General features: G+C 41.1%; 1 protein-coding gene across 4 annotated transcripts in view; it reads left to right on the top strand.

Annotated features, from left to right (window-relative positions):
* The window catches only part of CNTN1 (contactin 1), a 131,023-nt gene that overhangs the window by 43,266 nt on the left and 62,409 nt on the right, over window positions 1-25,348 (top strand). For 3 of the 4 annotated variants that reach the window (XM_069976000.1, XM_069975999.1, XM_069975997.1), the window contains exon 2: window positions 17,925-18,000. The exons of the other annotated variant lie outside the window; for it this stretch is intronic. The gene's annotated coding sequence lies outside the window, so the exon portion shown is untranslated. The remainder of the gene's footprint in view (window positions 1-17,924; window positions 18,001-25,348) is intronic. 4 annotated transcript variants of the gene reach the window in all.

Raw genomic sequence — 25,348 nt, 5'->3', positions numbered from 1 at the left:
TAGTTTCAGTTTACACTGGGGCAGTGATCAGGCTTGAGTTGCCATTAACTGCATCCAGAGATCTGCTTTACAGCAGTCACATGGAAGAGACTGTGAGCTGGAAATGTCTATTAATTTATATGGGAGTTTTCTAGGCATGCCCTGTGCAGAGGTTATTATGCAAGGAAGAGGGGGTGATCTCTGACTATCACTTTATGACATTGGTGAATCCGGTGCCACTTTCATTGTGATCCCATTTTTGATAATAAGAATAAGAGTGCTAAGAATTGATCTCTACAGGAGGTGTATTGATTGAACAGGTAGTAGCTTATTGAAAGAATGAAAAGTGGAAGATTTCAATATCTTTAAATTATACATGAAGATAAAGGAAAATTATCAGGAGGGGTGGGCAGATTGGTGCACTGAGGATGGTAGTAGTAGTAGTCAGGGCCGGTTTTAGACTAGATGTGGCCCTGGGCAAAGTTAAAGGTGGGGCCCCAAATGCTGAAATATTTTAGCAACAATTTAAGGTCATTTTACTCTTTTGTTGGTGGTACCTGTTGCTCCTGGTGGGTTCGGCCATCAGTGTAAGGTGTATGGGGCTCTCTGGACAGTCCTCTGACAGATGATATCAGTGGACATAGGGGATCAAGCTTGATGGAAAATCAATGCCCAACCTCTTTGTTCTAAGAGAGATAAGCCGCCATCAGATCTGTATGGCTATGGCTTTACCCTCTCATAGAAAACACAGGAAAACTCAGATGTGCCAAATTTCTGTGTATGGGGAGGACGGGACCAGATGGGAGAGATAATTGTCAGCTGAAGGAATGTTCAGCCAGCAGTTATTGGAAGCATACGGCCACTTTTAAGGCCGTATTACACGGCCTGATATTCTGCAGAAGTGAGCGCCAATCTGGTAGAATGGAGCTCGCTTAGAGAGCCTACTACAGCAAAAGCTATGGAGGAGATTTATCAAACTGGTGTAAAGAAGAATTGGCTCAGTTGCCCCTAGCAACCAATCAGATTCCACCTACTTAGAATCTGAGTAATGAAAGGTGGAATCTGATAAGTTGCTAGGGGCAACTGAGCCAGTTTCACTTTACACTATGTTTGATAAATCTCCCCCTATGTGTATATATACAGTATATCATTAGTGATGTGTGTGCAATCCTTGCTGTATATAGTAAACAATAAAGATATATATACTACCTGATCACGTTCCCCGGTGTCCTCAGGCCATGTCTGTGATATATACTACCTGATCATGTTCCCCGGTGTCCTCAGGCCTTGTCTGTGATATATACTACCTGATCATGTTCCCCGGTGTCCTCAGGCCTTGTCTGTGATATATACTACCTGATCATGTTCCCCGGTGTCCCCAGTGTCCTCACAGAGCGATAGCATCCTGATTCGGACAATTTTCGCTCCATGTATTAGGGCCCTTACTCAGTTCAGAAGCTTACATGCCGCTACATGTCAGGACTACCGCTACATGCCAAGACCGCAGCTACATGTCGGGACCGCCGCTACATGTCGGGACCGCCCCTACATGTCGGGACCGCCCCTACATGTCGGGACCGCCTCTACATGTCGGGACCGCCTCTACATGTCGGGACCGCCCCTACATGTCGGGACTGCCCCTACATGTCAGGACCGCCGCTACATTCTGGGACTGCCCCTACATGTCAGGACCGCCGCTACATTCCGGGACTGCCACTACATGCCAGGACTGCCGCTAAATGCCAGGAATGCCGCTAAATGCCAGGACTGCCCCTACATGCCAGGACTGCCGCTAAATGTCAGGACTGCCCGCTAGTGGTGTAAATACAAGAACTATTTATATGAATTGCTTTAAAAAAATAAATTTAAAAAAATCACTATAATCAGGACCAAATATTACCTCCATACCGTTATTGAAGAAAACACACTATATATAGGCCAATATTACCACCATAAAAGTGACCTCCCCATAATGACTCTATATACACTATATACAGACCAATATTACCGCCATAGAGTGACCACCGCATAATGACTCTATATACACTATATACAGACCAATATTACCGCTATAGACTGCCCACTGTATAATAAATGACTGTATATACACTGTATACAGACCAATATTATGTGGCTGTCACCCTATGGCTGTACTATTGGTGTATATAGTGTATATATAGAGTCATTATGTGGCAGTCAATCTATGGCAGTAATGACTCTACGCTATATACGCTATATACAGACCAATATTATTGCCATAGGCTGACCCCTGTATAATGACTTTATATACACTCTATATACAGACCAATATTACCGCCATAGAGTGACCACTGCATAATGACTCTATATACAGACCAATATTACTGCCATAGACTGACCCCTGTATAATGACTCTATATACACTGTATGCAGACCAATTTTATGTGGCGATCACTCTATGGCTGTACTATATATACTGTACTGTGGCTGTACTGTATATAGTGTCATTATGTGGTAGTCAATCTATGGCAATAATGACTCTATATATACGCTATATACAGACCAATATTAATGCCAAAGAGTGACCACTGCATAATGACACTATATACAGACCAATATTACCGCCATAGAGTGACCACTGCATAATGACTCTATATACAGACCAAAATTACTGCCATAGACTGACCCCTGTATAATGACTCTATATACACACTATATACAGACCAATATTATGTGGGCGATCACTCTATGGTTGTACTATTGGTCTGTATATAGTGTGTATATAGAGTCATTATGTGGTGGTCACTGTATGGCGGTAATATTGGTCTGTATATAGTGTCATTATGTGGTAGTCAATCTATGGCAGTAATGAGTGTATATATATACGCTATATACAGACCAATATTAATGCCAAAGAGTGACCACTGCATAATGACACTATATACAGACCAATAATACCGCCATAGAGTGACCACTGCATAATGACTCTATATACAGACCAAAATTACTGCCATAGACTGACCCCTGTATAATGACTCTATATACACACTATATACAGACCAATATTATGTGGGCGATCACTCTATGGATGTACTATTGGTCTGTATATAGTGTGTATATAGAGTCATTATGTGGTGGTCACTGTATGGCGGTAATATTGGTCTGTATATAGTGTCATTATGTGGTAGTCAATCTATGGCAGTAATGAGTGTGTATATATACGCTATATACAGACCAATATAAATGCCAAAGAGTGACCACTGCATAATGACACTATATACAGACCAATATTGCCACCATACAGTGACCACCACCTAAAGACTGAATACCACCTTATTTTTTTCTCAATAAAATACACCGTATTGCCTTAGTGATGTCATCATACACTATACATAGGAGCTGCAGCAATTACATAGGACTGATGAGGCCGGAGAATGGCTGCAGCTCTTATATACAGTCTATTCACCTCAACACTTGGAGTCAGCAGTGCTTATACACACACACCATTTTATATATATATATATATATATATATATATATATATATATATATATATACACACACACTCACACACCCATGAAAACACATTAAACAGATACAAACCATCCAGTCCACACACTATACACAGGACATGTAACACACACTGCATTCATGCATTATACACCTACATTCATACACATTACACACTACATGTACAGAATACTTACTCCCTCTAGCATGCTGGGTGTAGTGGTGCATCTCCCTCATGTTCCTTGCAGCAGGCTGTCATCCTCACCGGGCAGCCCTCTCCTCCATCGTCCCGACAGCTCCACACCAGAGCAGGAAGTCACGTGCAGTGAGAGGAGCTGGAGGGAGGGGGAGGGGGAGCAGACACGGAGCCCGGCATCCTGCAGCCTCTGCGTGACCCCTGATAGCATCAGCCAGGGATCACTCCCAGACGCTGCAGGACCCTGTCTGTGCTCTCCTCTCCACTGGAACTGCGGTAGGGGGCCCTTGGGGGATGGGGGCCCTGGGCATTTGCCCTGCTTGCCCCCCCCTAACGCCGGCCCTGGTAGTAGTCTTGCCCCTGCGCTTCAAACCGCCTAATTTGCACAAAGGATTATAGAACCTTTAATATGGCTGCCTGGTGTGTGGTTTCTCTGTAAAACCCAACTTACTGATGTGCAAACTAGGCCATTTGGTGGGATGTTCTTTACTCATAGGTGTACCAGTACAGCCGCCTACCCACTCCTTTAACAATGTTTTCTCATGAATACTAAGCCGCCCCTCTGCAGTGTCCTCCACTACCTGAATGCCATAATAAAGATACAGTAATTCAACATCCCCTATTATCCTTCATCAGCAGATTAGATTGCTGACATATTCCTTATAATACCGCAATACTGCTATATTCCTGTCCATAGAATATGGGTTTGGGTGTTGTAAAACATTTCACATATTCTAATAATCATAAATTTCATGGGACAGGCTTTAGGGTGCATTCACATGTACAGAATCCGCAGCAGATCTGCAGCAGATTTAATGGAGCAGATTTGATGCTGTGTTCAGTTATTAGTTACATTGATATCAAATCTGCTGCGGATCCTGTATGTGTGAACGCACCCTAAGGAGTTTTTGAAAACTCCCCCAGGACCCTTTAGCACTTCTGTATGGTTGACAGTACAGGGTGATCACTATTGTGTGTGTAACAGAAGCCTTTCTAAATAACCGCAACAGGCCTCCTAGGCATCCTATCTATTTGTATGGTTACAGTGTATGGGACTTCTGTTGTACATGTTGTAAGGTTAGGTTCACACTACGTTTTTGCAATCTGTTTTTTTTTTCATCCGTTTTTTTGCAAAAAACATGAGTAACAGATGAAAAAAAACGGATGTATGTGTATGCATCTGTTTTGATCAGTTTTTCTATTGAATTTTTATTATAAAAAATGGATCAAAACGGATTCAATTTTTTTAACGTACACAAAAACATAGTTGACCTAATTTTTGTGTCCGTTAAAAAAACGATTCCGTTTTTTTTATAATGGGATTCAATGGAAAAACGGATCAAAACAGATGTGCACACATGCATCCGTTTTTCCATCCATTTTTCATCCATTTCAAAAAACAGATGAAAAAACGGATTGCAAAAACATAGTGTGAACCCAGCCTAACTCTGACTAACAAATGGGATCAGTATATCAACATTAGGGAAATCACATTTGCTTAAATGCCATTTTTACCACCAGAATGCCAGCACAATTGTTTGGGTGATACCTATGGTGGTTGTACTTAGACTAGACTACTTTATTGACAGTGGTGTTTCACCATGGAATGAGGTGGTAATTACATTATTATATGTGCAAAATAAAACTAGCATGATTTAAAACTGACATGGATGCAAATATCAAAAAGCATATACGTTTCTATATATAATCTTCATCATCCCATGTTCTATAAGTAAAAACATAATATGATTCAGAAGTAATATTATTGGTATGACTTTATAACCATGATTTATTTAGTTATTTGTCACATTAGGCTGAGTAGAAAATATCACAAAAGGCCGTCTGTTCTAACATGTAAACAGTGGATTATTGAACATAGCTAGTGCCAGTCAGTGCTAGCATTAGTATGCTATGTCCTCCAAACAATGTGTTTTCCCCCCATTCATTTGGTTTAACTTTATAATTTTATCTACAATGCAAACTTTATTTTTGGTCACAAGTTCTAATTCTTTTTTTTTTTTTTTTTGGAAGCTATCTTTATCTTCTATTGTGGTGTGCTATTTAGATTAATGCAAGCAGTGTGGATAACCATATGTACATGTAAATTGCATAAGCTATGGTGTCAAAATGCATGTGTTTAAAGATTTTATAGGCCAAGTTAATATATTAGGGTTTTTTCTATGGCAATTCCAATGTGTATTTACAAGAGAATCTATAGTAGAAGTCTGAGACTGCTACCTACATATATAAGTGGATCTGTACGAGGTAGTTAAATGGGACTTTATTGTGTATCCCTATTATTTATCCATGCAGAATTAATTTTCTGTATGGACAACAATTCTGAGTTTTATTTTTCAGTCCTGGTTTAAAGTAACCTGTTTCGTTACATTTGATAACAGATGTTAGCAGATTTGATCATAATTTAGGTATAGAGGATCCTACCTGAATCCTCATCAAATCCTACAAAACCTGTAGTTATGTCATTCCTGCCAGTCTACCTATCCTTCAGTAGATTTTGTGTAACTTCTTGTACGTCCATTCTTCTAGCACTGCTTTGCAACTCTTGTACTTTTCTTTTAAAAATTTGTCGGACCAGTTATATTTCCTGGTCCTATTTCTTTCCAACTTTATCTTTCAACTTCTGACTGTATCTGCATTAGTTAAAAAGAACTGGATAAGTCCCAGAAGTACATTAGCTAATACACCCAAACATTTGTGAACACTCAACTTTTATCTGCTCAGAACAACATCTGTTGCATTCAGTACAGATAAATATTATCTTCACATCAGTACAGTAACCTCATCAGGAAAAACACAGACTAAAGCCCCTATTCCACAGGGCGACTATGAGGAGCAAACAAGTGCTGTCAGCTGCTGCCGCGAGGAATAGCAGGTGAGTTCGGGGGTGGCTGCGGGGAGGTGCGGGGGGGGGGGGGTGCCCGGGTGATTGCTACATCGTCCGGGCAGCCCATAGCATATAGCAGCGGTCTGCTGCCACCGCTCCTGTTCCACGGAGCGACGACAGCAGATTGTTGCTGTAAGAGTCGTTTGTCTTTCAACAAACAACTGCAAAGATCAACCAACATCGTTCATAATGGCCGTAACGGCTGATATCGGCAAAATACGTCTGATAATCGATTCATGTAATAGGGCCTTAAGGCCTTTTTCACAAATCCTGTAATCTACGGATCCGTGCACATTGATGTCTATTGGGTTATTCACAAAATCAATAGATTAAAAGGACGCAAAACAATGCTGTAAAAAAAAAGGACATGTCCTAGTGCGGACTTAGATTTGGGATCCGCTCTTTTTTACGGATTGTAGCCGTTATGCATCTGTGTTTTTTTTTTTTACAGAAATATGGATGGCAAACAGGTTACAATCCGTATAATAAAAAAAAAGGGATTTACAGAACTTTTTAGGGGATTGTACTTGTGGATAGCGGGAGGAATCTACGGACTACAACATACGTTTTACAGTAAAGGAGCTGTTTAAAGATGAAACCTACATCTGTGCTACGCTTATGCTGACACAGCTTAAGTTTGCTCCATCCATACTGTAAGTTGGCTTAGTTTTAACCAAAAATGTGCACAGGTATAGTACTGATCATAATTTCATACTAGGAATATTACTGTGATTGAACCTCTGCCGGAATTAAGTGGCCATTGAATTAGATGTGTATGGCTATGTTCACACAACGTCAAAAATAGAGAAAAAGAGGCCAATTTCCATATTTAAAATAACGGCCGTTTTTGCCGCGATTTAACTGACTGCTATGGCAATGCATTGAAGTCAATAGGAAGATGGACGTCCAAAGCACACAGTGTATTGAATGACAGACGTGTTTGCCATGGACATCAAAATAATGATCATTATTTTTGGAACGTCTTTTGCAAACAGCGGACATTTTTTATTAGTAGTTCACACACAGTTTTCCTTTTTCCCACCGTTCTTTCTCCGTCTTTACTATTAAATTCAGTGGACTTTTCAATTAAGCCGCACTCAAAGGCCAATTAGTAACCCCTAACTAAAATAATGTAAAAACACCAGTCATTGCACTAAGGGGAGGCCAGGCTGCTAAATACGTTACATTATTTTAGCCTCAAAATATCAGCCAAAATTTTAAACAGAGCTGAAAAAACGTTGTGTGAACATAGCCTTTAATTGTTTTTTCTCTTCATCTTGAAGATTGAAATTATTGAATTGAGGCTGAGGTGCATTTGAACTGCAATATCAGGCACAGAACATGGATGAAGATGGTGCTTTGTTAAAAGCCTAAGGGGGCCATTTATCAAAGGGTGTAAAATATACATTGGTGTAAACTGCCCAGAGCAACCAATCCCAGCTCAGCTTCCAGCTCTGGTAAAGTGAGGAGCTGTGATTGGTTGCTATGGGCAGTAAACACCAGTCTATATTGTACACCCTTTGTTAAATCTATGCCTTAGTATCTACAACCATTCAATTCTAAATAGTTACAGGTTCCGATACTATTGAGTTTCATTTGCTTTGGTACATGATGACCTTTTTAGTCTAGTTGCTTTAGGCCTACACCGTAATTAAAAGCTCAAAGATTGTAATAAATTATAACAACCAGAGGTTCTGTAACAGAATTCCACTAATATGATCATAACAATGAAGAAAGAATCTTCTACCCTTCTATCTAGAACAAGCCTAAAAGAAATTAGAAAACTTAAAAATAGTCATAATTAAAAATTACTAATTCAGGTATAACATTATATGTTTCTAACACTTAGACGGTATTTGTGGAATAGAACACATCTATAGGGGAGGTTAGTGTGTAAGGAGTGTTACATTTAATATCTTGATCAGCCTCTTTATTGTCTGGAAAAACAACTTTAAATCAATTTTCAAATTAGCTCTTAAGGTCTCCATACACCTTAGACTTTTGTCGGCTACACCCACTGAATGGAGCTGATTCGACCATTGGTAATGGTATATGGGGCTTTCCCAAGCAACCAACAACAGATTGTTTCAATGGACATAGGGGTTGGGTGTAATTTGCATATTGAATAAAAGTTGTTTTCCTGGACAAGAAGATGATCAACAGACTAAAGATATCATTCTTTGCACACGACAACCAGCTATTTAAGCTGTTTATTATCGTCAAACCTGGTGGTACACTGCCTTGTTGTTGTCTTGGGGTTGTCTCCATATGACCCATTTTCAGAAGGTTTGACTCATAAAACCCTTTACTGCTCAATGGTAGTGTTACATGATGTTTATTCAAATGCATGGGCAATTATATATATATATGGCTGTGCTCAGATTCCCAGAATGAAAGCTGCTATCTCTGGCTTTAATGTGCCACAAACATTATATGGACAAGCATTATGATCATGGGACAATCCCATTTAACCATCTACTGTATGCCTATGTGATGAGAAGCAAGGGATGTGAAGCTGTGTAACAGGCAAAATGCTCACCCTATAAACATAAATTATAAATCAACTTTGAACAAATTTAGATAATTAAAAAATGATGAAAACTTGTTAACGTTAAAATTTAATTCTATTACTAAGTCCCTCTACCCTATTTTTGAAGGCTAACAGAATGGTTACCTTTATGCACATAACAGCTTTTTTACTTCTCCATGGCCCAGATTTATCATGGAATTTGCACTTTTTTTTAGATAAAAATAATCGATTTGTGCCCTTTTTTCTAACATAGTGGTACTTTATTATATCATTCAACTGAATGTGAAACAGTTTTTAGACAGTGTAATTGTATTATTCTAGTTTATTGTTGCTCAAAATTAAAAATGTGTGCAAAATTTTTATACAGCCATTCACCACCCCCTGACAGACATAAAATATACACCTGTTTGAGTTGTATTGTGCAGAGTTACAAAAGTTTTTGTGCACAATAGATAAACTTTACACAAAAGAACCCTGCAATAAAAGAAGGAACACAGAAAAAAAAATTGCAGTTATTAGATGAAATGATTAATTCCCCCTATATGTTCTCTATATTCCATTCCTTAGTTTAACCCTTTTGATCTTAGTGTTTTCGTTTTTCCCTCCTCCCCTTCTAAGAGCTCTAGCACTTTCAGTTTTCTATCTACAAGCCATGTAAGTGCTTGTTTTTTTACAGGAATAGTTGTACTTTGTAATGGCGTCATTCATTTTACCATAACATGTATGATGGAATTCCAAATATATTATTTATGAAGATATAAATTGGTGAAATGGTAAAAAAGAATGCAATATGGTAACGTTTGGGGGGTTCCTGTGTCTACGTAATGCACTATATGGTAAAAGCGACATGATACTTTTATTCTACAGGTCAGCCCGAACACAACCATATGCAGGTTACGCAGATTCTCTAATGTTATATATTTTTTTTTTATGAAATCCTTTTTTTTGGCAATTAAATATTAATAAAATGGGTCTATTGTGACACTTATAACAGTTTTATTTTTTCACCTACGGGGCTTTATGGGGTGTCATTTTTTCCGCCATGATCTCTAGTTTTTATTAATACCATATTTGTGAAGATCGGACGTTTTGATCACTTTTTATTGTTTTTTTTTATATATAATGTAATATAAAATCGGTAATCCGCGCACTTTTTTCCCTATTTTCGTGTACGCCGTTCACCGATCACAATGACGCTTGTTATATTTTAATAGATCGGACAATTACAGACGGTACGGTATATTATATGTTTATCTATTTATTTATTTTTATATGTTTTATTTATATAATGGGATTGGGGGGCGGTATTTCAACTTTTATTGGGGGAGGGGTTTTGGGGTAGTGTAATAGTGTTTTGAACCTTTTTTTTTTTACACATTTGAAGTCCCTTTGGGGGACTTTTACATACAGTACTTGGATTTTTACACTGATCATTGCTATACCATAGGCATAGCATTGATCAGTGTTATCGGCGCTCTGCTCATTCAGCCTGCCTGTGCAGGCTCAGTGTAGCAGATCGCCGATCGGACCGCACGGAGGCAGGTGAGAGACCGGCGGTCCGTTTCAACTATCGGGACTCCCCCTGTCACTTACACTTAAACACTGCGGTCGCGCCGCGATTGCGGCATTTAAGGCGTTAATGACACGCGGCAGCGCAATCGCTGCAGCGTGTCATTACCGGTGAGGTTCCGGCTGCTCACTGCAGCCGGCCCCCACCTCCTATGAAGCGCGCTCCGCTCCAGAGCGTGCTTCATAGCGGGGCAACCACCCAGGACGTACAGTTACGTCCAGGGTCGTCTGGTGACAGACTTCCATGACGTAACTCTACGTCCTGGGTCGTCTAGGGGTTAAAAAAGCCTTATTTTGACCCTGTATTTTTAGCCTTTTTTATATTTACACAGATTTTTTCCCCCACACATATTTTGCTTTTGGTAAATTTTTTGCCATTTACTGGACAGAATGAAGTTAAAAAACTGTGTCTGAACATAACATTACATTGCAGTCATTCTAGAGCACACTTGTCAAACTCAGGCCCTCCAGCTGTTACAAAACTACAATTCCCATCATGCCTGGACAGCCGAAGCTAAAGCTTTGGCTTCCCAGGCATGATGGGAATTGCCGTTTTTCATTAGCTGGAAGGCCTGACTTTGACACCCCTGTCCTAGAGTGATTTTTCAAGACCAGCATATCTGTATGCTGGTCTTAACTATATTCCCGCTCCTGTGTCCTGCTCTGGATTTTTTGAGAAGTGCACAACTCTCAGTTAATCTGGCAACTCTGAGGCTGCACCAAATGTATGCCAGCCCAGTCCGCACCTGGCTGCACCTCTGATTATATAGTAGATAAATGTCAGTAAGATGTCGGTTAGGTTCTGATAAAAGATGTCGGTTATGTTCTGATAATGTTCTGTTTACAACAAACACCATTTAATACAAAAGTAACGTGGAAAGTAAAGTTTACTAAATTGGCTAGATGTTACTGCTGATATTTGTAAGTATATCATTTATATCTTTTATAGAATCTATGGAGAAATATTAGGGCTGTGAATATTTTAGTGGCTTTTAAAGTGTCATGTGCAATTTTAGCATTTTATGTTTTCAACATTCTTTGTACATTGCAAGCAATATGACAAAATATTACAATGTATTTACTAGTGAAAAGTACAAAGTACTTATAAAACTATGTATCGGTTAATTCTAATAAAAATAAAGGCAAATGCTAAACAAAGCTTCTCATCCCATGAGTGCATGAGTCATAGATGTTGTGGTCCACACCCTTGGACCTCTGACAACATAATTGTATCAGCTCTCAACATAGTATAAGAAAAAAAGGAAAGGAAGGGAATGTATTAAAGAGGAATAAATAAATAAGGTAGAAATCAGTCAGTGGGCATGAAAAATTATTCTGAAGGCCTAGCATAATTGTCATTTCTGTACAAAACTAAAACTACCATGCCAGGGTTCATATCAGTGATCTAATGTTGACTGCATCTTCAAAAAATTAAGGGACAAAGCCACTCTAACTGTCAAGTCTCCAGAATATTAGGTTGTCTGTTGTACAATCTCGGGAGAATCAATAAATTACAGATATGGGAACCACATAGTATCAAATTTTGCAGACCAGTCAAGTTCCTCTGCTATTATCTCTTCCATCCTGCCTATCTCGCTAACCTCTGCCATCCACTTGCTTAGTGAAGGTGTGGAGTGACTTTTTCAGTGCCGAGGGATAACCGCACAAGCTGCCATGATAAAGAGAATTCCCTTAGCAAACCTTGTTGCAACAACAACAATACCAACTATGGGGTACGCAGGGCTTATCTACCTGCAGAAGGATCATAAATCTTGAATACAGTAACAAAATCTGAATATTAACCATGTATGTAAAATTTCACCCTGGCCAGATAAACATCTCCAACATCGATCAAATTATTTTATAATTATTTTCTTTGGTCTTAGACGCCATAGAGAGACCATGAAACAGTTCATATATTTACAAAGTGGACCTCTGATCAAGAGAGATTCCCAAATCCGCCTCCCCCTTATCAAAGAAAGTTGTCCTCCCTGGGATACTAAGCTGTAGGAAAACCTGATAAACTTGGGATAGGCAGTGAGGTATGGGAGTGTCTGATAAGACCATGCTTTTAAAGTCTGAAAAAGAGTAGTTTTACTGCACATTATAGAAAGTGTTTTTCACATCCGAGGAGAGCTGCTCATACTCCAACCATGAGGTGCTCTGACCCTCAGTCCTGTCTTGCAGAGCCTGTAAAGATGGTAAAGTACCTCTCTAATGTATGGACGTGAGGCTCTATTCCAGAGTAGATAGGTTGTACATTTTAGACCTGATTCAAAGGCCGGCCTCTGAAGTAATGGTGTTAACGGTGTATGGAAAACTAACCCACTTATCCCATACTGCCAACGATTGTGAAGTCATATACGGCCAAGAACCCACCATTTGGCATTCCAATTTTAGCATTTTAGACTCTTTTAAGTTAGCGATCTTTTGTATTCAGAAAAATGTACCAAACAACGGATCACATCTCCTATAGAGCACTTTGTTGCTGTTTCCTTTTTTGAAGAAAAATACTGAAGGTTAAAATTGCCCTGCAGGATAAATGCAATTTACTTCCCAGCATGGATTTATTCCATTGCACAAATACCTTCTGTTAAGTGCTAGAAATATATGATGTCATATTTGAAAGCAAATTTTTTTTTAAACTATAATTATTTTTAAGTTTCTTAATCTCTTTAATGTATTTTATAGGAGAAAAGAAGTTGATTTCTACATTATTTCAAGAAACGGTGGTAGGGGTTCTTTCCTCGGCACTAAGCTATAATTCTGGAATTCTGTTACAGAACCTCTGGTTCTTATCATTCATAATTTTTGAGCATCATAATATCAGGAAACTAGAAATAATAGCTAGCTTGCAAAGCCCACCCAGCAAGAAATGTAAACAGTCAGATTCTTCTGTAGTAATGGAAAGAATAGTACATTTAAAGTGTACCAGCTATTATTATTTTAAATTGTAATTTTTCATTGTAATTTAATAACCACAATATTGCTTGCTGATCAATTTAATAATATATCATTTTAGGGGTCACATCCCTGTTTTTTTCTGTTACATTAAAAACTGCTAACTTCTTTTAATGTAACCTCTAAATAAAATTACATCATTGTTACTGGAAATTGGATTTGAAAAAAAAACAAAAACCTGAATCTGTATAATCTGGAAGAAAGAAGGGAAAGGGTGACATTATCAAAACAAATAAATATGTTAAAGGACTAAATAAAGTTCAGGAGGGAATTGTTCTAAAAAAAGCTGTACTCAAGTACAAGGGGGCACAATCTAAGGTTAGTTGGGGGAAAGATCAGAATCAACATGAGAAAATATTTTACTGAAAGAGTAGTAGATGCTTGGGACAAACTTCTAGCAGATGTGGTAGGTAAATCTACAATAACTGAATATAATGGACCCAGTAATCTTTTTTCTGCTTACAATCTTCTATGTTTCTAAAAAAAAAAGAAGAAAAAGGAGAGAAAACTACAGTATTCTAGTGCCTTAGTGAGCTTTTAAGTGCAAGCAGAATCTTTTCATCTATGACAGTTTCTATTTTGCTGCTCCTGATAACATTCTATTGAGATTACAGGGGAAACTAGCTGTATAACAGGGGAAACTAGCTGAAACTACTGTATAAGGGTGCCTTCACACCTACCGACTCGCAGCGTTAATAACGCTGCAAGTCGGCTAGGTCCTGGCAGATCACTGTCAGTACATACACGCAGCGGTCTGAACGACCGCTGCGTGTATGTAAATCTGCCGGCTACTTAACCCCTTCTGATGCCGGCCGGCCGCCTCCCACTCAGCTCTGTATACATTACCTCCTCGCTCCACGGGGTCCCGGCGTCCTGCTCTCGCGCCCGGCCAATCAGTGTTTTGCCCTGCCGCAGCCACTGATTGGCCGGGCGGGAGAGCAGGACGCCGGGACCCCGTGGAGCGAGGAGGTAATGTATACAGAGCGGAGCGGGAGGCGGCCGGCCGGCATCAGAAGGGGTTAAGCAGCCGGCAGATTTACATACACGCAGCGGTCGTTCAGACCGCTGCGTGTATGTACTGACAGTGATCTGCCAGGACCTAGCCGACTTGCAGCGTTATTAACGCTGCGAGTCGGTAGGTGTGAAGGCACCCTTAACTATATAATGGGCATAATTAGTGGTACTCCTCATGTACAAACACATAACAGCTTATCCTTAAAGTGCTGGGAGTCTGCCACCTGGTTTGAAAATAATTAGGAAGGGAGATGGATGTATAAGGACTACTTTTGGTATCTTCAGCAGCAGCTTCATTGTCCAGGAGAACATTTTTTCTAAATTGTTCTTAAAAAAGCACTATATAGTAACTCCTCCTCTTTCGCTGCTTCCTCTTTCTATTCTTCCACCTTCTCCTCCTTTTCCTTCTTCTCCCTTCTTCTTTCTTCTTCCTCTCCTCTTAATTTTCTGCAAATAATACAGCTCAAACCACTTTGTAAATGGAGATGATCAAACAGGGCTGAAGTTCAGGTTCGTACAAACTCGAACCATCGGTATTTGACTCCCGCAGTCTTCCCATTTCATGGGGAAAGTGGAGACAGCCTGAGTCCTGCCTAGAAAACAGGAATACAGCCTGGGCCATAGGTTGTTTTCCTGTTTTCCAGGCAGGACTCGGACTGTCTCCACTTTCCCCACGGAAGGGGAAGACTGCGGGAGTCAAATACCGATGGTTCGAGTTCGTACGAACCTGAACATCAGCGCTGTTCGATCATCTCTATTTGTAAATTCAAAGCCTTTCACAGTGACAGGTGGGCTATGTACTTTTGGATTCAATTGGATTTGTCTTTTTAAAGAAATGTACGTTTAAAGACCACAAGTTCCACCATAGAAATAAATGGCGGAATGTTCAGAAATTCAAATTTTGCTCATATTGTAGCAGCCAATAGAAACTTGCAGGTCCTAATGCCTAATGACAAAATCCAAACAGTTACATGTCTCCTATTGGGCAATAGAAGATGGCAGGTCCTTTATGATTTTGCCACAAGTTTGTCATGGTAACGGAGCATTTTCTTTTTACTATTATAAGGCAGCTGTGATTGTCACTGTTAAAGGGCTGGTGTCAAAATCGCTCTTAAAGGATCTGTACCAAATTAGCTCTTAAAGGGCTGATACTGCATTTATTCCTAATGGGCCTTTACTGAATTTGCCCTTGATGGGCAGGGTTAAACTTTCTCCTAAAGCGGTGTTCAGGAAGTCAATATTAAAGGGACACTGGAAATGCACATCTAGTTCAAAATGCAAATTACCTCTTAGGTGCACTGGCACTGACCTTCCTGGACTTTTCCCATCTCCTTCTCTAGCTACACCTAAAAATGGGTCCAGATGGGCATATCAGAGCATAAGAGAGATAAAGTGAGGCCTGTATCTAATAGGTAATTTACTTATTGAAAAAAGTTGTTTTCCTGAATAATGAAGCCACTGACCATAATACTGTAGCACACCTTACATACTACAGGGATACAGGGTTGTATCTACAGGGCATATAGGACCCTTTTCAGAAGGTTTGACTCCTGAAACCTCTTTTTTTTCTTGCTCCATGGTAGTATTACATGATGTGTGTTCAAATGAATGGGCAATCATTTATATGGCTGTGCTCAGCTTCCCAGAATGGAAGCTACTGTCTCTGGCCCTAATGTGCTATGTAGACAAGCACTGAAATCATGAGACAAACCCATTTAACCATCTATGAAGAGTGAAGAGATGCAGAAGACTGATTCTGGCCTTAGGAGTCAAATAGGCTTTATCTTTATCAGTGTTTGACAGATATATCTCAATACATGCTCATACAAGGAAAGATAGCAATTGTTGAGTTATACCACCTACTGGACTCTAGGCTCAGAATGAGGCACAATATTATAAGGATATACTGAATGTACAGAAGAAATAGGCGAACGGCACATCACCTCAAAACAAATCCACCTTTATTTTTCCATAAGACAGTACAAAAGACAGCACATCAGAGAGGACCTCACTCCTTGCCCACGCGTGGGCAAGGAGTGAGGTCCTCTCTGATGTGCTGTCTTTTGTACTGTCTTATGGAAAAATCAAGGTGGATTCGTTTTAGGGTGATGTGCCGTTCGCCTATTTCTTCTATACGTGATTTCCATGGACTACTGTTCTGAACAGAGCACCACCGATACACCAAAAGGTGAGAGCATCCCACACCTGATATCAGTGGCGTGATTTGCGACCTGTAGTGCCGGTGCACTTTTTCTACTTTGCTATACACTGAATGTATCAGCCTGCTCAGCTTCCCCTGGTGTATAACACAGTACTGGTGGTTTTGACAGAATCTTTATTATTATTATTTATTATTTATTATTATTGTCTGTAAGAACCCAGGTATTGGTGAAAAGTATTGTGTCATCTGAACTAGAGGGTGGCGGCGGTGGGGACCTAAAGTATAATACTATATATAACTATATAAACCAATTCTGTGCATCTAGGATCTAAGCACACATTTCAGCAGCTTTGAGTACTACCCTTCACATGTATTTATTTTTTGAAAGAACGTGACGTAAAAGTTAAGTTTGGCTGCATTTAGAAGTCTCATCTATACGCTGGGAATCCATGATCCTATGAACCATAATGAGAAAGTGTTTAGAGAATTAACTGGGTCCCTCTAAGGGTTCCAAAAATATCTAGTGGAGACAGCATTTGTTTATGTTTTCTCTTGGTGAACTGGTGCTTACCAAGCAACCTACAGATCTCTTCATTATAGGCAACCAGATAAATATGAATTGAGTGTTAAAGAGATTAACCAGCATATCTCTAGTACATACATACTCTCCCTATTATCTACTTGGTTTCTCTTGCCAAATAAATAAATAAATCTCCTGACTTCCATTGTCCGAGCAATCAATAGCCCATTACTGGATCTACCAGTTACTACAGGAAGTGCAGGAAGATTTTAATGCATTGAATTATGCATGCATATACATTCACCGTCTCTGAGCAGACAGAGAGCTGCTGCTCTACTGACTATGAGATTTTTCTGCAAGCCACTGCAGTGAAACACAATATATTTGGACATACAGAAGCTATGGCTTGGCTGAAAAGCTAAAGAAGAGAAATCCTGGGCTTAGAACATAGAATATCTGCTATGAGTGGAGTTCTGCAGCATCCACAGAATGTTGCAGTGTTAATTTACATGCGGGTTATTACAGGAAGGACAGAGGATATTCTGTGCATGACTTTTCCTGTTGAGATCACGTTGTGATATCTCCTTATTTCTGCTGCAGACGGTTACTATGTGGAGCATTTTGATGGGACAGACTTCCGTATTTCAGCAGTATTCTAAATAGCCAACTGGTCCAGGTAAGACGCATCTGTCCTTTAAATAGATTTGAATGGAAGGTGTGTTAAAACAGATGGATTCTAGTCCTGAAGTACAGAGTCAGGATAATTTGATAGCTGATTCTAAACGCCCTTTCTGCAGCATGTTCACTGCAGTGCTCTATAAATTGTGTTATGCATGACTAAAGCTGGCTTTAAACACTGGGGATTTTTACTGTAATCGAGCCCATATCCTTTATAATTCATTATTAGGATTATCATTTATACATAGCTATGTTATACTTTAAGGGCATATTTTTTTTTCTTAGACAAAAATGAGATTTTAGTGCTGTTTCTCTGTAAAGGCATTTTACAATGCAATAAGAGTTTGCTGGCTGGATGATAGAACAAACATTTAGCAGGTCATTTTTCGATCTGATGTTTTTCTCTTTTAAATATAGAAATTATCACTGTGATCATTGTGTCCTAGGGAACTAGTCAGATTCCTATACTCTATATGAACTTACAGTTTTTGGTCACAGAATGAAGAATGCATTTTTGTGTAAAATTTCAGCATTACCTATGGGTCTGGTGGGCCCACTAGTGTAGCAGAGAATCTTCTGGTTAGCCCACACTCTGACACAATAGGTCCATCAGATGACAACCCAATATGAAGTTGACTTTGAAGCCAATAACCTGCACCTAGGATCTATTTGTAGAGCATAATGATAACAGCAAATTTATTATATAACTAAAAGTGGACTGTAGAGATGAGCGAACCTGGAGCATGCTCGAGTCGATCTGAACCCGAACTTTCGGGATGTGATTAGCGGTGGCTGCTGAACTTGGATAAAGCCCTAAGGCTATGTGGAAATCATGGATATAGTCATTGGCTGTATCCATGTTTTCCAGACAACCTTAGAGTTTTATCCAAGTTCAGCAGCCCCCGCTAATCAAATACCGAATGTTCGGGTTCGGATTGACTCGAACCCGAACCCGGTTCGCTCATCTCTAGTGGACTGTCATGTATTCTGTATTGGCTGCTTTAGTCATCAGCTGATCACCATGTCTCTTGCACTCGTTAACTTACCATGATCATTTTTCCCTGTTTGTCCATGATGTCCATTCAAGTACATGCTTAGTTTTGCGTGTTACTTGCTTTGGCTAATATATGTGCCCCCAGCTATAATGTCCATATGCTTTATTGGAGGAGCGTGTTATGATACATTTTACTTTGCTCCTCCATTGGCAGCCATCTTATGGTAGGATGAATGGTCTGGCCAGCACCCAGAGACAGGGAATCGGGGGTGGGGCTGCATAGTTGTACAGAACAAATCTGCAGTGAAGGTGCAGGGGGCTACACATCATTGTGTGCACTACCAGCAAATGTACACATCTTTGTCCAGTCACAAACTTTTTTAAGTGACCTCTAATTTTGAACTAATTTTTTGAACTTCATATCATGCTCGCCAAGTGGGCGGAGTTCCAAGTGAAGTGGGCATCCAAGGACATATGCTAGATTTATTATAAGCCAGCGTAAATTGCAGTAGAAAGCTATGTTGGCTCGGAGCTAGCATAGAATCCAGAAGCATTTTGCATGGGCCCTTTTCACTGTAAGAAGAGTTGTGCCCTTAATCTGTGTGTACAGAGGCCCAACACTGTATGAACTGCAGAGAAAGTTAACAATAGCTTAACAAGCTTCACTATTCTTCACTAAAGCCTGTGGTCAAATCTGATGGCAGTCCTTATTTAGCAAATATACAGCAAGATGGTCTTTGTTGCCAATAGCAACCAGGTTTCATGTATTGATGAGCTCTAGTAAGAAGAAAGCTGATAACCCCTTAGATGCTGCAGTCAGTGCAACTGCAGAATTTAGCAGGGTCTTCCCCTGATCCCCATTGCTGCTCTCTGAAGCAATTGTAGAGTGCCAGTGGTAGCCATGGTAACCATTGCTCTGGCTTTAAAAGCTGATTGAGCTCTGCCCCAAAGCAAAGTCTGATTGGCCATGCATGTCAATGTTAGGCCCCATTCCCACTGAGCAAAAGTAGCGGAATTCCGCGACGGAATGCCGTTAGCCTCCCGCTCATAATGGGAGTCTATGAGAGGCGCGCGCTCCTGCTCTGTACGCGCTGAAGAATAAACATGTTCATTCTTCAGCGCGTACAGAGCAGGAGCACGCACCTCCCATAGACTCCTATTATGAGAGGGAGGCTAACTGCATTCCGCGGCGGACAATTCCGTCGCGGAATTCCGCTACTTTTACTCAGTGGGAACGGGGCCTAAGGCTATGTTCCTAAGAATGTAGCCCCTCCCGCAGCTCCAACCCCCCGCCCCCCCCTCCCCAGTATTACCTGCTCGCCGTCTGTGCATGTAATTGCGCCAGCAGCGAGCCGGTTATGAGGAACAAGCGAGTGCTGCTCTCAGGGCTGGCGTCAGCACAGGGCTTACCTGGGCAAGTGCCGGGGTCCCAGCACCTCCAGGGGCCCAGAGAGGGAGAAGGGCCTGATGTTCAGCCCCCTAACTGTAGTGCAGGGTGAGCGTTGAACATAAAAGACACAGGAGAAAGAGCAGGACCTGCCAGCGTCCTGCAGAGAGAGGGATAAAGGACCTGATCACATGATTGAAAGGTCCTCAACCTAATTATAGTGTGGAGACCAGCCTGGTAGAGAGGAAGAGGGAGAAGACTTAGCTCTAATTACTGTGTGTGATTCGGTCAGTCAGCCAGTGTCCATGTCAGTCAGTAACGTGTGTGTCAGTCAGTGTCTGTGTCAGTAATGTGTGTTTATGGATGTTAGTCTTGTCTCAAGTGATTGTGTATAGTGTGTGGATGGATGAGGGGCCCGCTGAGGCTCTGTCACCCAATGGCCCGCAAAAACCTGGTGCCGACCTTGGCTGATCTGACAGGTTGGCGCTTGCTTACTCCTCCAGATCGGCCCGTGTAATAGAGCATTTATTGTTTTGGTCGTATTTTATCAACAAAATCTAGGAATAGAAACTGTGCCAATCTTTTTTTCCATTAAAATTTTGCACAGTCAATTCCATTCCTGATGTTGGTTTAAAACTGATTGACTAAAAGACTGAAAGAAATACTATGGAGGAGATTTATGAAAGGGTGTAAATAGACACCTAGTGTAAACAGCCCACAGCAACCAATCACAGCTCAGCTTTCTGCACTGGTAAAATAAAAGCTGAGCTGTGATTGGATGCAGTGGGCAATTTACACCAGGTGTATATTTACACCCTTTCATAAATCTTCCCCTATGCGTGAACATAGCCTTAGGCTACATTCGCACGATTAGTAGTTTTTCAGGACTCTGTATGATGTCTGCAATCATCTTCTGCAAAAAAATAGTCTGTAATGAATCAATAATCTATATTTTTTGTGTTTTTTTAATTTATTTTTATTTTACTGACTTGTGGATATGGACGTTTCTTCTGTAAAAATAACGGATCCACAAAAACTACAGTTGCCATAAACTTCTATGGGACAATCTGTGCCGTAATTACTAGAGCTTGTCAGGAATTTTTGCAGATCCCTAAAACACAGATTACGTATCCATAAAACTACAGCCCAATAGAAATCGGCCCTAAATCTTTCCCTTATTGCGGATACGCAATTACAGTTAAACATACAGAACATGAGAATGTTGCCTCATTTGGGAGAATATTACTATGCTTATTCCATACATCCCAAGTGTCCCTCTTTTGGAGGGACAGTCCCTTCTTTTGAGCCAAGTCCCTCTGTCCTTCCTTGTCCCTTACATGTCCCTCTTTTTCACCTAGAAATTAGATTTGCACATGCAGATCATATAGCCCCATACACACATCTGTAGGTGTTACAGATCCGTTTTGGGGACAGGATCCAAGCCACACACACACACACACACACACACACACACACATACACACACACACAAACAAAACACGAGTAAGCCATTGTGCGTCTGTGTCACCTATATGACAGTGGGTCCCTGTGAATGTGGACAGTTACTGAAATACATTTGTAATCCACAGTTGCGGGTCTGCACACATACAGATCTGCAACAGATTCTGTATGGGTGATTGCATCAATCTGCAGTGGGTCCTGTACGTGTGATTGCATCAATCTGCAGCAGATCCTGTGTGTGATTGCATCAATCTGCAGTGGGTCCTGTATGTGTGATTGCATCAATCTGCAGCAGATCCTGTATGTGTGAATGCATGAATCTGCAGCAGGCCCTGTATGTGCGAATGCATCAATCTGCAGCAGGTCCTGTATGTGTGATTGCATCAAGCTGCAGCAGATCCTGTATGTGTCATTGCATCAATCTGCAGCAGATCCTGTATGTGTTATTGCATCAATCTGCAGCAGGTCCTGTATGTGTGATTGCATCAATCTGCAGCAGGTCCTGTATGTGTGATTGCATCAGTCTGCAGCAGATCCTGTATGTGTGATTGTATCAATTTGCAGCAGGTCCTGTATGTGTGATTGCATCAGTCTGCAGCAGATCCTGTACGTGTGTTTGCATCAATCTGCATCAGGTCCTGTATGTGTGATTGCATCAATCTGCAGCAGGTCCTGTATGTGTGATTGCATCAATCTGGAGCAGGTCCTGTACGTGTGTTTGCATCAATCTGCATCAGGTCCTGTATGTGTGATTGCATCAATCTGCAGCAGGTCCTGTATGTGTGATTGCATCAATCTGGAGCAGGTCCTGTATGTGTGATTGCATCAATCTGCAGCAGATCCTGTATTTGCATCAGTCTGCAGCAGGTCCTGTATGTGCGATTGCATCAATCTGCAGCAGATCCTGTATGTGTGATTGCATCAATCTGCAGCAGGTCCTGTATGTGTGATTGCATCAATCTGCAGCAGATCCTGTATGTGTGTTTGCATCAATCTGCAGCAGATCCTGTATGTGTGATTGTATCAATCTGCAGCAGATCCTGTATGTGTGAATGCATCAATCTGCATCAGGTCCTGTATGTGTGATTGCATCAATCTGCAGCAGGTCCTGTATGTGTGATTGCATCAATCTGGAGCAGGTCCTGTATGTGTGATTGCATCAATCTGCAGCAGATCCTGTATTTGCATCAGTCTGCAGCAGGTCCTGTATGTGCGATTGCATCAATCTGCAGCAGGTTCTGTATGTGTGATTGCATCAATCTGCAGCAGGTCCTGTATGTGTGATTGCATCAATCTGGAGCAGGTCCTGTATGTGTGATTGCATCAATCTGCAGCAGATCCTGTATTTGCATCAGTCTGCAGCAGGTCCTGTATGTGCGATTGCATCAATCTGCAGCAGGTCCTGTATGTGTGATTGCATCAATCTGCAGCAGGTCCTGTATGTGTGATTGCATCAATCTGCAGCAGATCCTGTATGTGTGCTTGCATCAATCTGCAGCAGGTCATGTATGTGTGAATGCATCAATCTGCAGCAGATCCTGTATGTGTGTTTGCATCAATCTGCAGCAGATCCTGTATGTGTGAATGCATCAATCTGCAGCAGGTCCTGTATGTGTGAAAGCATCCTTCAATTAAAAAGTATAGATGTAAAATTTTCCTAGTGAACGAAAAATTGGAAGGTGTGCTAATTCTTCTGTTTTTATTCAGAAATTAAAAAAGCTGAAGTAAGAACACATAGTAAATTGTTATTTTCACAACCCAATACTAAAATTCTGCAAAACAATTGTGGGGTTAAACACATTGATACATTTGAAAAAAAATGGATAAGAAAAAAGCTTGACGTGAACATAGCCATCCACTGTATTCTGTAGTATTACAGTTGTGAGAACTGTGATTTTTTCATGTTATTCACATGTCTAATTCTTTCTGGCCAAGCAGTGACCACGTAATCCAATATGCCAGAGAGCACAGTATACATGTACATTACAGGGATTCTGCTCACATGACGTTCATGAGTTCACTAAGACATCAAACTGGGAAAAATGTATTCAGGTTAATGGTTACGGAATACAACAAATAAGTCATAACAAGCACTGTTGGATAGATAATAGTTTGGTCAATAATAGGTTAGAACAGAATAGGCCTCAGCTGGTCCCCTTGGTTGGATAATGTTCTATAGATTCATGAATTGATGTTCATTAGCAATTTTATCAGTCATTTATGGGAATCGAGGATGTTACATGTATTTATGTAACTGAATAGGAATGTGATCTTAGATGAAAACATTTTCTTTTGCAATTTATTGAGTAAAATTGTCCATTGTAGCCTACATATTGTATGTAAGAAAAGGAGCAGATGTTAGGCCTGTGGGAACACGACATAGACGCAAACACTGCTGTGTTTGAGTCTGCTGAACAGAGAACACCCCCATGTTCACACTATATAAGATATCAGGCCTGGATTGGTAATCTGGCAAGCTGGGCAAATAGCCACTGGGCTGGCCGGATTACCAGTCCGTGGGCCACCTGGACTGCATAATAAAAAAACATAACCGCTGTGGCCCGCTTCCCTCTGCCCGGCCCACTCCTGCCACCCGCTCCCCTCTGCCCGCCCGTCCCGCTCCTGCCAACGCAGCCAGTCCCGCTCGGCCTCTCCTGACATGCTCCTCCAATCCAATCAATGTGGAGCAGGAGCGTGGGGCCGCTGCGGACGGCCATGGCACACACGTTTTATGTGCACCACAGCCGGCCGCAACAGCCCCACGCTCCTGCTCCACGTTGATTGGATTAGAGGAGCACGTCAGATGTGTGTGTGTGTGTCACAGTATACAAGCACAGGGGGACAGTATATGGGAGTACGGAGGTGGTGCACTATAGAGAATGGAGGAGTACGGAGGTGGTGCACTATAGAGAATGGAGGAGCACGGATGGGGTGCACACTATAGAGAATGGACGAGTACAGAGAAGGTGCACACTATAGAGAATGGAGGAGTACGGAGGTGGCGCACACTATAGAGAATGGAGGAGCACGGAGGTGGCGCACACTATAGAGAATGGATGAGTACGGAGGTGGTGCACACTATGGAGAATGGAGGAGTACGGAGGAGGTGCACTTTATAGAGAATGGAGGAGTATGGATGGGGTGCACACTATAGAGAATGGAGGAGTACAGAGAAGGTGCACACTATAGAGAATGGAGGAGTACGGAGGTGGCGCACACTATAGAGAATGGAGGAGTACGGAGGTGGCGCACACTATAGAGAATGGATGAGTACGGAGGTGGTGCACACTATGGAGAATGGAGGAGTACGGAGGAGGTGCACTTTATAGAGAATGGAGGAGTACGGATGGGGTGCACACTATAGAGAATGGAGGAGTACAGAGAAGGTGCACACTATAGAGAATGGAGGAGTACGGAGGTGGCGCACACTATAGAGAATGGAGGAGCACGGAGGTGGCGCACACTATAGAGAATGGATGAGTACGGAGGTGGTGCACACTATAG

This window comes from Dendropsophus ebraccatus, chromosome 1, assembly GCF_027789765.1.
Source record: "Dendropsophus ebraccatus isolate aDenEbr1 chromosome 1, aDenEbr1.pat, whole genome shotgun sequence".
Classification (NCBI taxonomy): domain Eukaryota; kingdom Metazoa; phylum Chordata; class Amphibia; order Anura; family Hylidae; genus Dendropsophus; species Dendropsophus ebraccatus.
This window is presented reverse-complemented; position numbering and strand designations above follow the sequence as displayed.